At 37.2% G+C, this 14817-nt stretch overlaps 1 long non-coding RNA gene across 1 annotated transcript; it reads right to left on the minus strand.

Annotated features, from left to right (window-relative positions):
• Positions 1-2044: 2044 nt before the first annotated feature.
• On the minus strand, positions 2045-2719 carry LOC149049098 (uncharacterized). Its single transcript, XR_016184685.1, has 2 exons — positions 2539-2719; positions 2045-2428 (listed from the first exon to the last, which is right to left on the minus strand). It is a non-coding gene; the product is annotated as an uncharacterized LOC149049098 (long non-coding RNA).
• Positions 2720-14817: the final 12098 nt, after the last annotated feature.

The following is a 14817-nucleotide window of genomic DNA, read 5'->3' on the forward strand; positions in this document are numbered from 1 at the left end:
AGAGATAAGTAGCCTTAACGGAGAACTCTGTGAACATATCCAGAGAATAGAAGAACTAACCGAGGCTACCTCTCCAAATTATGGGAAAACAATAACACAATTAGGCGAAAGGCAGAGGTGGAGAAGAATAAAAGAACTAAAAGACAGAGCTGACTTAGCATTGTGGTTTCCTGAGAGTCATGGCTTGCAACTTACTTGTCTGAAAGTCAAGGAGTCTAATTCAGGGAGAGCCCATACCTTTGAATATGAAACCGAGAGGGTCAGTCAGGAGGATGAAGAAAATTTAGAGCAACTTCTGTTTTTGCTAGATAAATTTTGTGTGAGCAATGATATGTACCATGAACTTACTATTCTGTACAATGATCTACCATGGTCATATTTAATCAAACAGAAGAGATCTGACCTCAACAAACTCTCTCATATCGAGAAAGTCCCAGGCAACTATCCAGGAGCCCAGATTTCATTTGTGGACACACTCTAGGACCACATAAGGGAATATTTAAAATCTCACCCAAGCCATCCAAGGGAGGAACCTATAAAGATCAAAATTAGTGGGGATGGAGCTAAGATGTCCAGAACAACAAATTTCATGATTTTGTCATTTTCATTACTGCAGACTGGGGAGAGGGTAATGTCCTCTAGAGGGAACAGAACATTATGCATAGTTAATGAACCAGAGAAATATGACACACTAAAATCATCAATGGGAGATGTCATCAGTGAGATAAATAGTGCCATTAAAAAATGGGAAGTTAGAGGTTGACAGTGAAGAAATCAGCATAGAGATGTTCTTAGGAGGAGATTATAAATTTTTGCTAATGGTCATGGGCCTAAAGGGGGCTACATCTGATTATTCTTGTTTGTGGTGCAAGATTCACAAGCTTCAAAGATGGGACATGAGCAAGGATATAGATACAACACAGGAGAAATAAAGAGGACACTTCAGGAAATCACAGAGTTTCAAGGCTCAACCAAGTTTTGCTGCATCCACCCTCCCTTGTTTGACATTGACCTTGATCATGTCACTTTGGATGAACTTTATCTAATGATGAGAATCACTGACAGATTGACTGACTGTATTATCACTGAGGTCATGGAGAGGGACAGCAAATCAGATTTTTTGAAAAAAAGAAAAGAGAAGGGGATTTATCTTAAAAGGCTAATTACTACAATTAATAGCCTGGGAATAACCTTTTCTGTGTGGGAAAAAACCAATGCAGATGGCAAGGGAAGTGGGACTTATGATTGGACTAGTGTTATTGGCTCAGGTAAGAAAAAACTCCTTCAGCTACTTCCATCACAGCGTCAAGAGAAAGATGTCATTTTTCCTGAAACAAAGGAGATGGTAGTAAAAATATGGAGGCACTTTGATTCCCGTTGCCATTTAATCAACACTGATACAGAGGAAAATGAAGACCTTTCCCTTTAAGTATTTGAAAAATCGAAGGAGTTTGTTGAACACTTTTGCTCCCCTGGTGAAAAGAGAGTTGGGTACAACAAAGCAAGAGTGACACTATACATGCATGCCCTCTGCTACCATGTCCCATGCTTCATCAAAAACTACAAATCCTTCAAGCAGTCCACTGGACAGGGTGTTGAAAACAACGACAATGATGCCAAACAAATTTTTTTCCAAAAGTTGAACAAATGGGATGCAGCTAGGGATGTTTTGCAGTTAGAGGGAAGACAACAAGTCCTTCATCATTGTGAAAGGGAGAAGAGAAAATATGAAAAACAAAACAAAGAATACTGGTATAGTGGGATTGTTGATTCAAGGAAGAAAAGAAAGCACTCCAGGGGGGGTGCCAGTGAATCTCAAGGTGAACCACCTGCTTCTAACACCAGTGAAGTCACAAGAACAAATTATGAAAAAATGACAATCAAAGAGCTTATACAGAACATCAAATCACAAAATTTGCAGGTGAAAGGAACATCAAAATTAAAGAAAGCAGAATTAATTGAAATTTTGATGAACAGTGATTAAAATAATATTCAAAACCCATATGTACTTAAAGGTCATTATGAAACAAGAAGATACTTCTAGTTAACTTTATAAAAACAACTTTATTCAATTTGTTTTAGCCTAAAAAACACTTATTTACCAACCATTGTCAAACATTTCATTACTATTTAAAAATATTAGACAAGTTCACAGCAAAACCATTATCAATATAAAGATATAATTTAAAAAAATACGTATACAGTGTAAAAGTTAGCTTGCAGCTACAAAAGATTTTTCAATAAACAGCCTTTTCTATTATAATTACAAACTCCCGCTAAGTTCATGTTGATGCATTAAAATAATATTTGTAATTTAGATACACGTCTCTTATAATTACCTTACTGCAAGGCAATCTAAATTCTCCAGTGGCTCCTAGCTACAGGTCCAAATGGGCCAATTCTTCCATTTTATGAAATATTCGGTTCCCTATCCAATGGAGATGAGCAGCAACAATTTTTCAGTTTGTGGATAACAAGAAAGCGATTGTTTAATGTTCGGTTGGCAACTCAAATGCACGCACAGATAAGTTCACGTACCTTTTTCCCCTGTCTTTTGCTGATCACTCTTTCCACCACGAGCATATTAGAATTTGATTTTCTTTTTTTCTTTCGAGGCTCATTCAAAAGATCTGCGGAGCATAGTTCGTTCAACCGTTTGTAATTTACGCTCACGCGCTCAAGAGGGAGCCGTCTTGGCAACTTGATTCTTGAGCATGTCATTTAACGTTTCAGCGCAACCGCATGGGGTAAAGTTTCCGCACAGCCCCATACTATTGAAAAACAAATCTGTTTTCCCAGAGGAAATGTATTGTTTTTGTTATTGTTTTCTCTGTTCAAGAACTGAATGCATAATTTAGGATGGGGCTGTGCGGAAATTTTACCCTGCATGACTATTAGTTCGCGGGGGCAGGATGTCGTCAATTTCTGGAAATCCGGCTGAGAGCCCTTTGATTAACTTTCGAAGGAACGGAACGGCAACTGACAGTAAATTCCCAGTACATTCCACCTTTAATCACGCTATCTCGCTGCCACCAGAGATGTTCACTCGACCGCGACAGGATGCAAATAACTCCCTTTTCGTTTTACGACCATGAAGCAACGCAATCAAAGTGCACACACCGCTTGGTTCCGTTGTAAAGCACGCAAGAAGCGGCTGGAGCACGAAAGAAGTGTAGGGAGTACTCTTCAGTTAACCCTCTGGATGGAAGAGAACACGATTACGCTCAGAGAATCAGTCTACCGACAACATTTAGAAGACTGGGAAAAAGCAGCACCTGCATTTATCGAGAAAAAATGGCCGAAAGCAGAATCTAGAGGAAAATCAGCCTCAATTATACGTTGGACAGTATCAACGACAGAACATTCTACAGTATTGCTACTCTCGATAGACTCGAAAACTGCCTTTAAACGAGACACCGATTCACCTGATGAACAGAAACCTTGGTTCATTCATCAAGATATCGAAGAGAACGAGCGCTTGTCTTTCCATATTTCTAACATCTGGTCAAAGAAGACCATCCATAAGAAAGGAAATCGTGAACTGGTGAATCTGATTGCAGAGCATGTTGTGTACACGTATGACAGGGAAAAGGATGAATGGAAACTTTTAGACATTGTGGCAGACGAAAATAATGTTATTCTTTTCAAGACGATCGACTTCGTCATGTGGAGCCACCCACCCAGGGATGAACCTCTGAGAATAGTTCTGAGTAAAATAGAAGCTCCGGAACATGGCTATTGCTTCAATAAAGTAGTAGGTTATCTAGGTCACCTTTTTACTGATTTGATCTGCATCCGTAGAAACACCGACCTTTGTGATGATCAGAAAAAGGCTGCTGAAGCCAAGCAGCTTAAGGAGATAAGAGCAAAGTTTTTAGAGGTTTACGAATTTTACAAAAGTATAAGAGAGGAATCTCGTCTACCCAACTCGTATATGTGGCCCACCCTACAGATAGGTGTAAAGAATGACAAAGGAGAAATTCAGCGTTATGGGGAAACATTTGCTGGCGTTTACGAGCGTTACGACAACGAAGTTCATCACATATTCGCTGCTTTTAAGGTGAATGCTCGCATGGCTTTGCCAAGTAAAGAAGTGGTTTTTAATGAGTTATTAGCAGAAAGCATCGGACTAACCCTCGATACCGTATCGATGGCTTTAGAAAGAATCCAGGAATAGAAAGCTTGAGGAACAAGGAGAGAAAGGCGAAATGATGTTACAGTGTTTAACAGCCCTCACGATTACTTAGTTATGTTAAATGGTTGCTATGCAAAAAGCAAAGGCATTTCTGGTACTTCAGACCATATGGTAATGTATTAAAACCGTAATTTCCGGCCATTTACCCGCGTGGTAGATTACCCGCATCGATCAATAACGAGAAAAAAATTTCAACAGATTACCCGCACTGGCAGAGAGCTCGCACCCCAAAACAAGAGAATATCGTCGACTCACACAAAGCTACTCCATTGTTTTTGTTGACATGATATCCTGTAGCGTGCAGTTAATAAATTTTCACACTTTTTGTTTTCGCTGTTTCAGTGAGAATGATAACACTGAAAATCTGTTCTAAAAAAAAGTCGATATTTCAAGACCTATTGAGTCGAAGAAATCTCTTGAAATGGGAAAATACTCTTTAACTCAACGCAGTGCTGGCTTAGAAAATTTCACTGATGCGTCGAATATTCTGTCGTGCATTAATTATGCGGCGCCTTAAAATGAACATGTCGGCATCATTTTCCGTATAAAATTGCACTGAAGCCTGCTTTTTTTTACAGTTAAATTCTTTTATTTTCAAGTTCATTACGCGTGTAAGTGAAAAACAAAGAAACAAGGTGAGAAAGTAAGAGTCCAAACAAGATAAAAGCTTTGTTATCGAGTGTTGAAGATGTTATCGGTTTGCATCGCTTTTCATTGAGAGCATTTAAGTCTCTTATTACAATGAGCAATCTGCGCGAAGTAAATGAGTTATTGCATAGGTTTTCTGAAGAGTATCTCTTTTTTCCTGCATATAGTTTTAAAACGATACCGGAAGCTTTCAAAACTATCGTATTTCCCGCACCCTCTTGTGACCCTCACTAGCAACTGTTTGTGGAAAAATTAACACATTACCCGCGGGTTTTCGGCCGGAAATTACGGTATCATATTTCATTGCCAATACAATTTTAAAAAATGAAAAGAAAATCGAATTTTTCTTGTAAAATTGTCAAAATTGGTAAGCATTTTTACAACTTATAGAAATAGAATGTACAAGTAAAATGGCACAATGACTTATTGAAAAAAAAAAAAAAGAGTGCCCTAGAAATAATCCTCATGGATTATGGTATATTTCGTCTTCGTCATCTGAAAAAGGGTCAATTTTATACTTGGGCTAGATTTTTTCCTTACCTTTTACAAATGAGTTAGGTATGTCCTGTTCAGGGCCAATACAGCAGGGATAATTTACTTTCACTTGGAAAGGTTTTTCAATCAAGCAAGCATGTATTTTCAGTAAGACCATAATATACATACCCAAACAGGAAAATGCCTGTTGCACCAAATTTTCACTCAATATACAAAGCCTCTAGTATCAAATTATCACTGAGATGCCACAACTGTTTGAAAAATTCAAACTAGACCAAATGAGGTGAACTGCACAATACCTTTCATTTACTTGAATTTTACTGGATTGTGTGTTTCCAGAAAATATCCATACCCCCACCGCGGAGGGAATTGGAAATTCCAGAGGGGTGGGGGGGTCAAAGTCCCAGGAAATTCCAGAGGGGATGGGGGGTAAGAGGCGAAATTTTCGTCCAGAGGGTAGGAAGTCGATCGACTTTCTTCGTATGTCAATTGGCGCCTTTTACCTACTTTAGTGGGACGTTCTGAAGTTTAAGTTGTTAAATTACGATGCTTCTAACAGTTCTGCAGCAAAAGAAAGTTTTCTTTTATCCTTGTAGCGCTTTGGAACATAAATAACATCAAATAAAGAAGAGAATCACTTTGTTTTTCGAACGGAGCCGCCATTACTCGTTACCAGTCTCCAAAGATTACAACCAACAGGAGTGGTTACCTAGGGATTTTCCTCGGTCATAACACGTTTCGCGTTCGTAAAATTTACAAATAACTGTCTCGGTCTCGCAAAAAAAAAAAAAAACGCTGGTCTCGCCGTCTCGCAAAGTTTCGCATAAATTTACCATTCACTACCCCTTATTGACTCCAGCCATCTATTAATTTTGATCTGCACTGAGCTTAATTCCGTTGCATCATAATGTGTAGGAGACTTGACGATTTCTTTATGGCTTACTTGCTTGCGATGTTACAATGAATGATAAGTACAGTCGTACCGTAGTAGAAAACAATTGATAGTAACATTGAGAAACATTAGGATCCAGGGCTTTGTATATATGCGCGTGGGACTGGTAACTAGCCAAGGTTTGTTTATGCACAATCGGACGAAATTATCGACCCGCTGTTAACAAGAATCAATGCTTGTGTGAAGAAATTTTGCATTAGAGGCTGGAATTTGGAAAGATGAGTTCAAAATAACTTACTGCTGACTCGGTTTTCTCTTTTGCTCTCTTATTTATGACACAATTTTGTACAAATTTACGTTGCTCAATGTGATTTCGAACGTTTCCATTTCAAAAGTTCAGTTCAAAAGTGTTTTGTTGCGACTTGTACAGTTTTTTTCTCCTTTCGTGTACTGAGAATACTGTGTTAAATGTTTAAGGATAAGTATTGTATTTAAAAATAAAGCAAACATTAAGTTTAAGCTAGTTAGCGACGTTTACCTTGCGCGTGTACGCCATCTCTCGAATATACACGCGACAAAATCACAAGTCCCTCTTGTTTGTTGTTTGCTACGAGAAAAAAATATATTTCCAGGGGGTATAGGGGGTGGTAGAAAATTCTTTGGAAATTCCAGAGGGGTGGGGGGGGCTACCACTGCTACCCCAAAATGGAAAATCCAAAGGGGTGGGGCGGTCCTATATGAAATTCCCTCCGTGGTGGGGGTATGGATATTTTCTGGAAACACACATTACAGCAAGGTAGTAACAACTATGGGCATGATTCTTGTGAACAGAAATTTGCAGTCACCTAAGTGCTTGAAAATGATCACTCAAAAAAAGCAAATTTACCTTGAACATGCATTTTTTTCAAGTCTAAGCATGTTATGTTACAAGTAGACAATGTGTGATAGGAAGCAGTTTATCATTATTATTAAAAGTTAAAATTGAGAAATGATGATCATTTCTCAACAGTGAAGTCTATTTGACTCCCAATAACTCAAATCTTTAAAGAGGAAATGAAAAGCTTCCAGTTTGAGTTGTTTTTGAAAAGTGTGAAAATATAGATTGCAAGAAGAGAAAAAAAGGGAATATCAGCTGGAAATACTCAAGCTTCAGCAAAGATGTACTTTTGCACTACATTGTAATAAAACCCCAAACTAGTAATGTGTGGCCTAGGACTTATCATTTTAACAGATGATAGTACTAAGATTTGAAATCATCAAGCTTTAGAGGTGAAAAAAGCCCTCTATAAATTTACAAACACATGTGCAGCAGTAGAATGCATACATCGTATTGGATTGTTAACCAATATATGACATAGGTGGATATTTGATAGTAGTATTTTTGTAAGAAACGTAGGGTGATGAAAAATATGACTGAGCAAAATTTTAGCTTGTATTATATGTTTAACCTTTTTTGCGAGAGCTTATTATTTTGTAATAGTAGTAAATAAGGCACATGTTTACATACAATCTCCGTTTAGTCTCCTTTTTTCTACTAAATACAAAATGAGAAATTGGAAAAAGACAATCTAACTCTGAAAATGTGACACAAGTCTTAACCCATGATGGGAAATGAGTGAAAGGACCCAGTGCCACTCTGTGCTGCAAACATAACAGTTGAACAATGAAAGGTGGCAGAGATGTCAGGAGGCTCCCTGGGCATGCGCATAAAGACCTAATAAAAAGTGCCGAATTCATTAAGCAAATCTTTGATCTCTCCACAAGGGGTGGATATCAGGTTGGTAACAGGCTTGCCTGCTGAAAGAAAGTTATTCACCAAGATGATTGAGGAGAAAAAGGCTGAAACATGTGTCTTCAAATACCTCTGAGAATGTGGTTGGGAATTAGAGACCATGGGTGTCTCAGACATTCCTTTACATCTGTAACTCACATAACAGTCTTTCTGGCATTCTTTTCTAGTCCTCACACTTGTGACAAGATGATAAACATCTCTCTTTACACAAATGTTCATTAAAATGTTACGAAAGATAATGATTTTCTCAATATACCAAGAACCATTCTTTAATCCCCCTGTAATCAACGTTAAATGTCAATTTTCATTGGAGTCAGTAGATGTTATTATTGTTAAAATGAAAGTTGTGCACACTTGATGTGCTGTGTCTCATCCAAAAGACAGGTGAGTGTAAGATGTGTGCAGCAAGTTTCACAAAATAAATAACTGTTTCATACTCTATGGATGACTGATTTGCAAAATGATGGTTTATTACCATTTTCAGAATCAAAAAGGAATGTCACATTTCATGAGAGAGAAAATGAAGCTAATTTAATTCATCCAAATAACCTTGCTAACATGAGTCTAAAACGTTTGTAGTCACACATTAAAAAATGATAATGATGATAAGGATAATAATAACAATCCTGCAACAATGATAAAATAGCAATAATGATGATCGTGCTCATGATACATCAATAAACAACATTTAGGCTTCTACAAGTATTTATCTTTTGTTGTTGTCCCTTGGCTGTTTAAAGAAAAGCAGCAAAGGAAATAAACCTAGGTTGGGGACTGTAACAGCAGAAACCTGAGGAAGAAATGGTTTATTTCCTGCTTTGTTCCCAATTTGCCCAAGGAATGTTGTACATTTTCTGTACACTGAATTGCTTTTCTCTTAAAACCACACTGACCTCATTTCTCTTGTGTGGGTCAATAGGCCATTTTACAGTTGTGTACTTAGTTGCCAAGCCTTTGATTTGGAGTGAGGCTGAAGGTGACCTTGTTGTGTTAGAGACCAGAATCTAGTTAGCATGATAACAAATTAATTTGCATTTCAAAAGCAGCAAGGTTTGTAACATAACAAGGTCACCCTTAGCCTCACTCCTGTTCAAAGGCTTGGCAACCAAGCACACAACTGTAAAATGGACTATTCTATAATGCAACAAATTTCAAAGAGTGTAAAGAATAACAAAATTAATAATAAAAAGGCTCCCTATTAATGCCTGACGTCTAAGGAAAAACTGGAAAGAGATCTGGTCAGACCATGCATCATTCTAATTGGCTAAATTTTTGATAACCAGCTAGCATGTCGGCATGAAATCATGTAGTTATTTGTTAATAATTTCATGAACAACGCACCACTGAAAGCCAAGCCCAACAAAATTTTGGTGGCGCGCACACGCTATTTGTAATTTGCATTTGTACTACAACTTTGGACTCATATTACATGAAAAAGGCACTAGTGTTAAGCTAGTGAGACATGCATAATTTTTTCATGTATATTTTTACAAACCAAACTAAAACAGAACAAAGTAAAACAAATACCTCACATCTTGCAGCCATACTGCAGCTAATTTTCTCTTTTCCTCTCATTAAGCCAAATGTATATGAAAAATCATGCATTTTGCCTGTTTTGTAAATACTTTATTTCCGACTTTTTATTTTGATCATCTACTGAGGGTTGCACTTCCAAAGATTCCATCAGTGCACCTCCTGCTGATGGACTTTAAAATGCAAGAACTTCAGATGTCACCAAGTCCCCTTTCAAAGGAGAACTGGTAACTATGGCTACTGAAATACAGAAAATAGGTAAAAAGATTAAGTCTGTTTTTGAGCCAAGTTTCCCCCCCCCTCCCCCCCCGTTGGAACTTTTCCTTAGCATGAAGTGACTACAGGTATCACTGATCCCCCTCAAAATGTGGGAAAAACAAAAAAGTGCACACAACTATGCAGCTGAGTGTGTCACTGATGTTCTTACCACATTTTGTCATCTCCTGATGATATGTTACTCTAAATACCCATTTAAACATGGAATCTATTTGTTTTATATGATAAAAAAGCAAATGCTGATGTCATCTATGCCTCTTAGTGTCATTTTGTTGAATTATGAAATAATCCCCAGCACCCCTTATCTCTGATGGAATATCACTTCATCATTTGCCACATATTAAAAAAGGTATTATTCAATATTATACAACTAATAGAACAATAGAACTGACAATGAATATTGTACATTGTAATCCTAACCCTGGCAAAGTATACAATTGCTTTGAAATTTCTGAACAATTAGGAAATAAGAATCAAATTTGCTTCACCCATCTCTGATTACTTCTGCTGATTATGATTTATTCCAACAGCCAGTGGATGTGACCATGGCCACTGCTGTTATGACATCTGTTAGAAAGAGTTCTGGAAATTCTACTTAGGGTGGTAATGTCACTATGTCTGGTGTAGATTCGCAACATTTCAGTCCTCAGCATGGTCCTTTGTCTTCATCAACACAGATTGATTCATTCTACACTCAAGGGTTAGTGAACTTTATTAAATTTTAGACATTTCTATTTCACAAATCCACAGTGGTTTATCATTAAAGATATTTGTCATCACAGTGGTCAAAGTGTTGTGGACCCACAACCTGTAGCCATTGTATGACACATCAATGCAAGCAACTTTGTCTGTACTCTAAGTGACAGTGGTGAAATGGCCAATCAGATTGCAACAATTCTGCCAATTGTGGTAAAATTAGATATTCTTATTCATTTTATGTGATCAGTATCAAATGTGACACTTGTATATGGATGTCATGTGGCAAAGGATTTTGTGATGCTGGATTTCATGTCTGGTTATTCAAGGACATATGGTGATTTTACTCTTATTTGAAACTGAAGTACAAACAGAGCAAGTTGTAGATAGCTAGAACAGATGCAAAAAAATTGAGTACAATTTAATGACATGTATTTTAGAATGGTGATATCAAGTAATGACATACTAGATGAATGCTGGGTAACAGTACCTGGATAAGATAAATTATCTATTGCTTAATCAAGTAATTTTTATTTTAAAATAATCCCAAGACCATAAGTTGACTAACATTTTCTCAATTTTTGTGGATGAAATTGTTCTGAATTTTGGGTAATCTTGCACCTATCTCTTCTTTTGTTTGTTTGTTTGTTTGTTTAATTATTATCTCTTTTCTGTATTTGTTGTTGCTTTTCAATTAGTTTCCTACCGGCTGCTACCTCATTTATCCTGCAACAATTTTCTCAGTATGGTAACATCATGAGAGGTGTGGTAAGTTTTGCCCAGGTTGCTGTTTAGTTAGTAGGACTTTCAAATCATCACAGGAATATGTAATACAGGTCCTTTCAAGAGCAAAAATTATTTGACTGAGTTTTTGTAGACTGGGAAGAATGTGACCCACTTTTCTTACTCATGTTACAAGCAAAGGGAAGAAACTTTATATTAAAAGGCTACTGAGGTTCACCCTGGTAACCAAAACAAGAAATTACTTATTTAAGAAATTTAGACTTATTTTGAAATATTGCCACAGCAACATTTAGTATTTTGTAAATACAAAATTGGAATTGAGTGAGAAAAATACCTAATTGTTTTCATAGCAGCAGCACTTACCTAAGTGTCCCTGTCTGAGAAAGTGTTCTTGGGGCCAAAAGTGGTGGTCAGCCAATTTGGCCGAAACTTGGCACAAAAGTTGGGTGTGATAAGATATTTCAAAAGCAGATTTGGCTCACTTCTCTGACTGTTTGTTCTGGAGTTTCAGGGGGGTCCCATTTGTGGCTTGTAGAGCACCACAATCCAGCCTTCCAAGTGGCATTTCGAAAGTGCTATAAAACTCCATTGGTAAATTGTGCTGCCAAGTGAATTTGACCATGGACCCTACTATAGTGGAGCTTTTATTTAAAAAATGTAACTTCTCAAGCAATTTGACAGAGAGGGGTTTGGGGCTAAAGTTAGGTCAAATTTGAAGTCAAAATCATTACCCAAAATTGTCATTTTAAAAAAAACCATAACATTCACCTGCCTTCTTGCATAACTTCCTTACCAAATGCAGTATGTACTTTGGTGACCCATTTATCAAAATCAGTTGAGAAAAATTTGACTTATTAAGGTTTGTTAGGTTTTTGGCACAAATTATCCATGTCCTTCAAGGCCAAGCAAAATGAAATTTTGAGCATAATTCATGCTATAAACAGACCAAACTCTTGACATGACGCCTTTATTTTGTATTTGGCGAGTGAAAATAAAACATAAAAGCCAAAAAGATGTCATTATTTAGAAACACCTCGACTCATAGCTTACAAATGCTCTAGGAAGGCCTCTGATTAGCACCACAAACACCCAGGTTTAGCAAAATAAAGATAACTTTTTTTCTTTGAAAACCTAGTTCCCATCATAGAGCACAAATGATGATGTTCTCACCTAGATATAACAGTCTCTTTTTAAGACGCTTGAATTTCCTCTGATTCATATTTTTCAGGTCATATTTCCATACATACTATACTCCCAAGCATGCAAAGTCTCTATATTTTCATCTTGATGAAAGATGAAGTGAACTTAACGGAAAGGACCGTTAAGAGAAGATCTATGGCTATACTTTTGATAGCCTTGCTAGCCCTTTTAAATACGCATGATGGCATTAGTAAAAGAGCAGGATGATACATTCAAGTTGTAGGGAGGAGTGTGCTTGATTAAATGGAGGAATGGAAACTCGGTCCAGTCTTAATATTTTCACGTCCAAAATGGCGGGCCCAATTGGATCATCTCATGTCTCGTGTGGAATATTTCATTTAACCAGCAACAATAATTTTTCGTCATCCAGCTCTTCTGACTGTGGATTCCCTCTTTGTTGGATGGTTCCATTTATTCAGTTCAAAAGTACCTAAGATCTCTGATGGATCATAGGTCACCTGGAAGGTGCAATCGGCTTGCTTAATGATGGGTATTTGCAAGAGCTATTCAGCCTATTCAAAGGTCAGACTTAGATCATCTTTTAACGATCGTTTTATTGTGAGCTTAATGGTCAAGGCTGGGTTAAGGTCACTTTATTTTCAATTAAAAAACAGCGTGACAAAATATAGAGTTTGCATGCTTGGAGTATAATATGTATGGAAATATGGTTTAGCAATACATACATGTAAATAGTGAATCTGATGTGATGGTGTTTTAAAATTAACTATCATGATTACAATATTTTATCTGGACATCCAAAGGGAACTGGTTGCATCGTCAGTATCAGTCAAAACTTCAAGCCAAAAAGGTGAGTAAATAAAACTACTGGTATTCTTTTGATAAGATTCTTAAGTTATCTAACCATGTACAGCTGTATGACACACGTCAGGCACAGCTACTTCCCAAGAAGCAACTTGTTTCAAATGGTAAGGCCTTCTTTACGCACTTATTTGGATAGATTTTTCGGAAAAAACAGAGCACAGTTATGATACAAACCTTGCTTGCTTTTCAAATGTAAATTGGGTTGCTATTATATATGCTAAGTTGAAACTTGTCTATAACACAACAAAGTTACCTTTAGCCTCACTCCAAATCAAAGGCTTGGCAACCAAGTACCCAATTGTGATTGGCCTTTTCAAATCGCGGAAAAATGACTAATCAGGAAATACCAGAGAAGGATTGGGAGTTACTACATCACGGGCGACGAGCGGGGATAGAAAAAACGACCCAAATACGAGTGGTCAGCGGTGAAACAACTTTCATAGTTCATATATAGACAGATCATTTGTAGTATCAGGAAACAATTGTGTTGTGAAGCCGAAGTGTAAACAGTTTACTTCGCTAAATAAAATGTTAAGCAATTCAAAAGTGTTGATTGTACATATATCTTTTACTGCTTTAATAAACAATGAAGGCATCGGTGGCATCCGAAAGGTACCAAGAAGAATTAAATGTACGTTTTGTAGTTGCAGAAAACAATCGTGTTGTAAAGCCGAAATGTTACCAAGTTACACTTCGCTACTTAAAAAGTTAAGCAATTCTCCTTAAGCTTTAACTGGAACAATACTTTTAATGCTCTATTAACCAACGGAGGCATCGGGAAAGGCATTGGTGACACCGGGAAAGGCATCAAGAAGAATGATATTAACGTTATGTAACTTGTTGTGTGACGAAAAAAACGTATCTTGACTTGTTCAAAGCATTAATCACAGTTGGCTTCCTTTTCACTTGAATTTTGTATCCACAGCCTAAGATGAGAAATTTAAAATTTCTATCAGCTGAAGTTCTTTTACTGCATATTATATCTATTCAATCGCCCCCAATTCACGTGGAAAAAAGGCAAGTAGGAAAACACTGAGCTTCGAGAAACAGCCATGTTAAGGCTAATGTATTTACCATTCCTTAAATATTTACAATCAAGACCACTCGATTAGGAGACCTTTTCTCCAAAGATTCACACGTGCAAATAATTCTGTTTTCCGTTCGAAATGTTTTTCTTCCTATTCAATTGAACAACTGACTTAGCGTTTAAGCCGAGAAAAAAATCACAAAGTTTGAATTCTGGGATGTTGTCCACTGTTGGCTCCATCAAGTTACGATTCTGCACCATTGACGCTCGTGGAAATCTATCTTAATTGACTACCAAGGACTGTATTTCTTATCTTGCAAATTAAGGTCTGTACATGACATTAAGTTCATCATCTGGTTCGTTGTTATGGTCAGCTTTAAAATTTAAACTCTACTTGTGCTGACAAGAAGCCACCCTAAGGGCAGGTGAAATGTTGCGTAAGCGTCTCCGCGAAAGGCACATCCAGACAACTTGCATGGAAAAACTGGCCGCAGCTA

This window comes from Pocillopora damicornis, chromosome 3, assembly GCF_964200805.1.
Source record: "Pocillopora damicornis chromosome 3, jaPocDami1.2, whole genome shotgun sequence".
NCBI lineage: Eukaryota > Metazoa > Cnidaria > Anthozoa > Scleractinia > Pocilloporidae > Pocillopora > Pocillopora damicornis.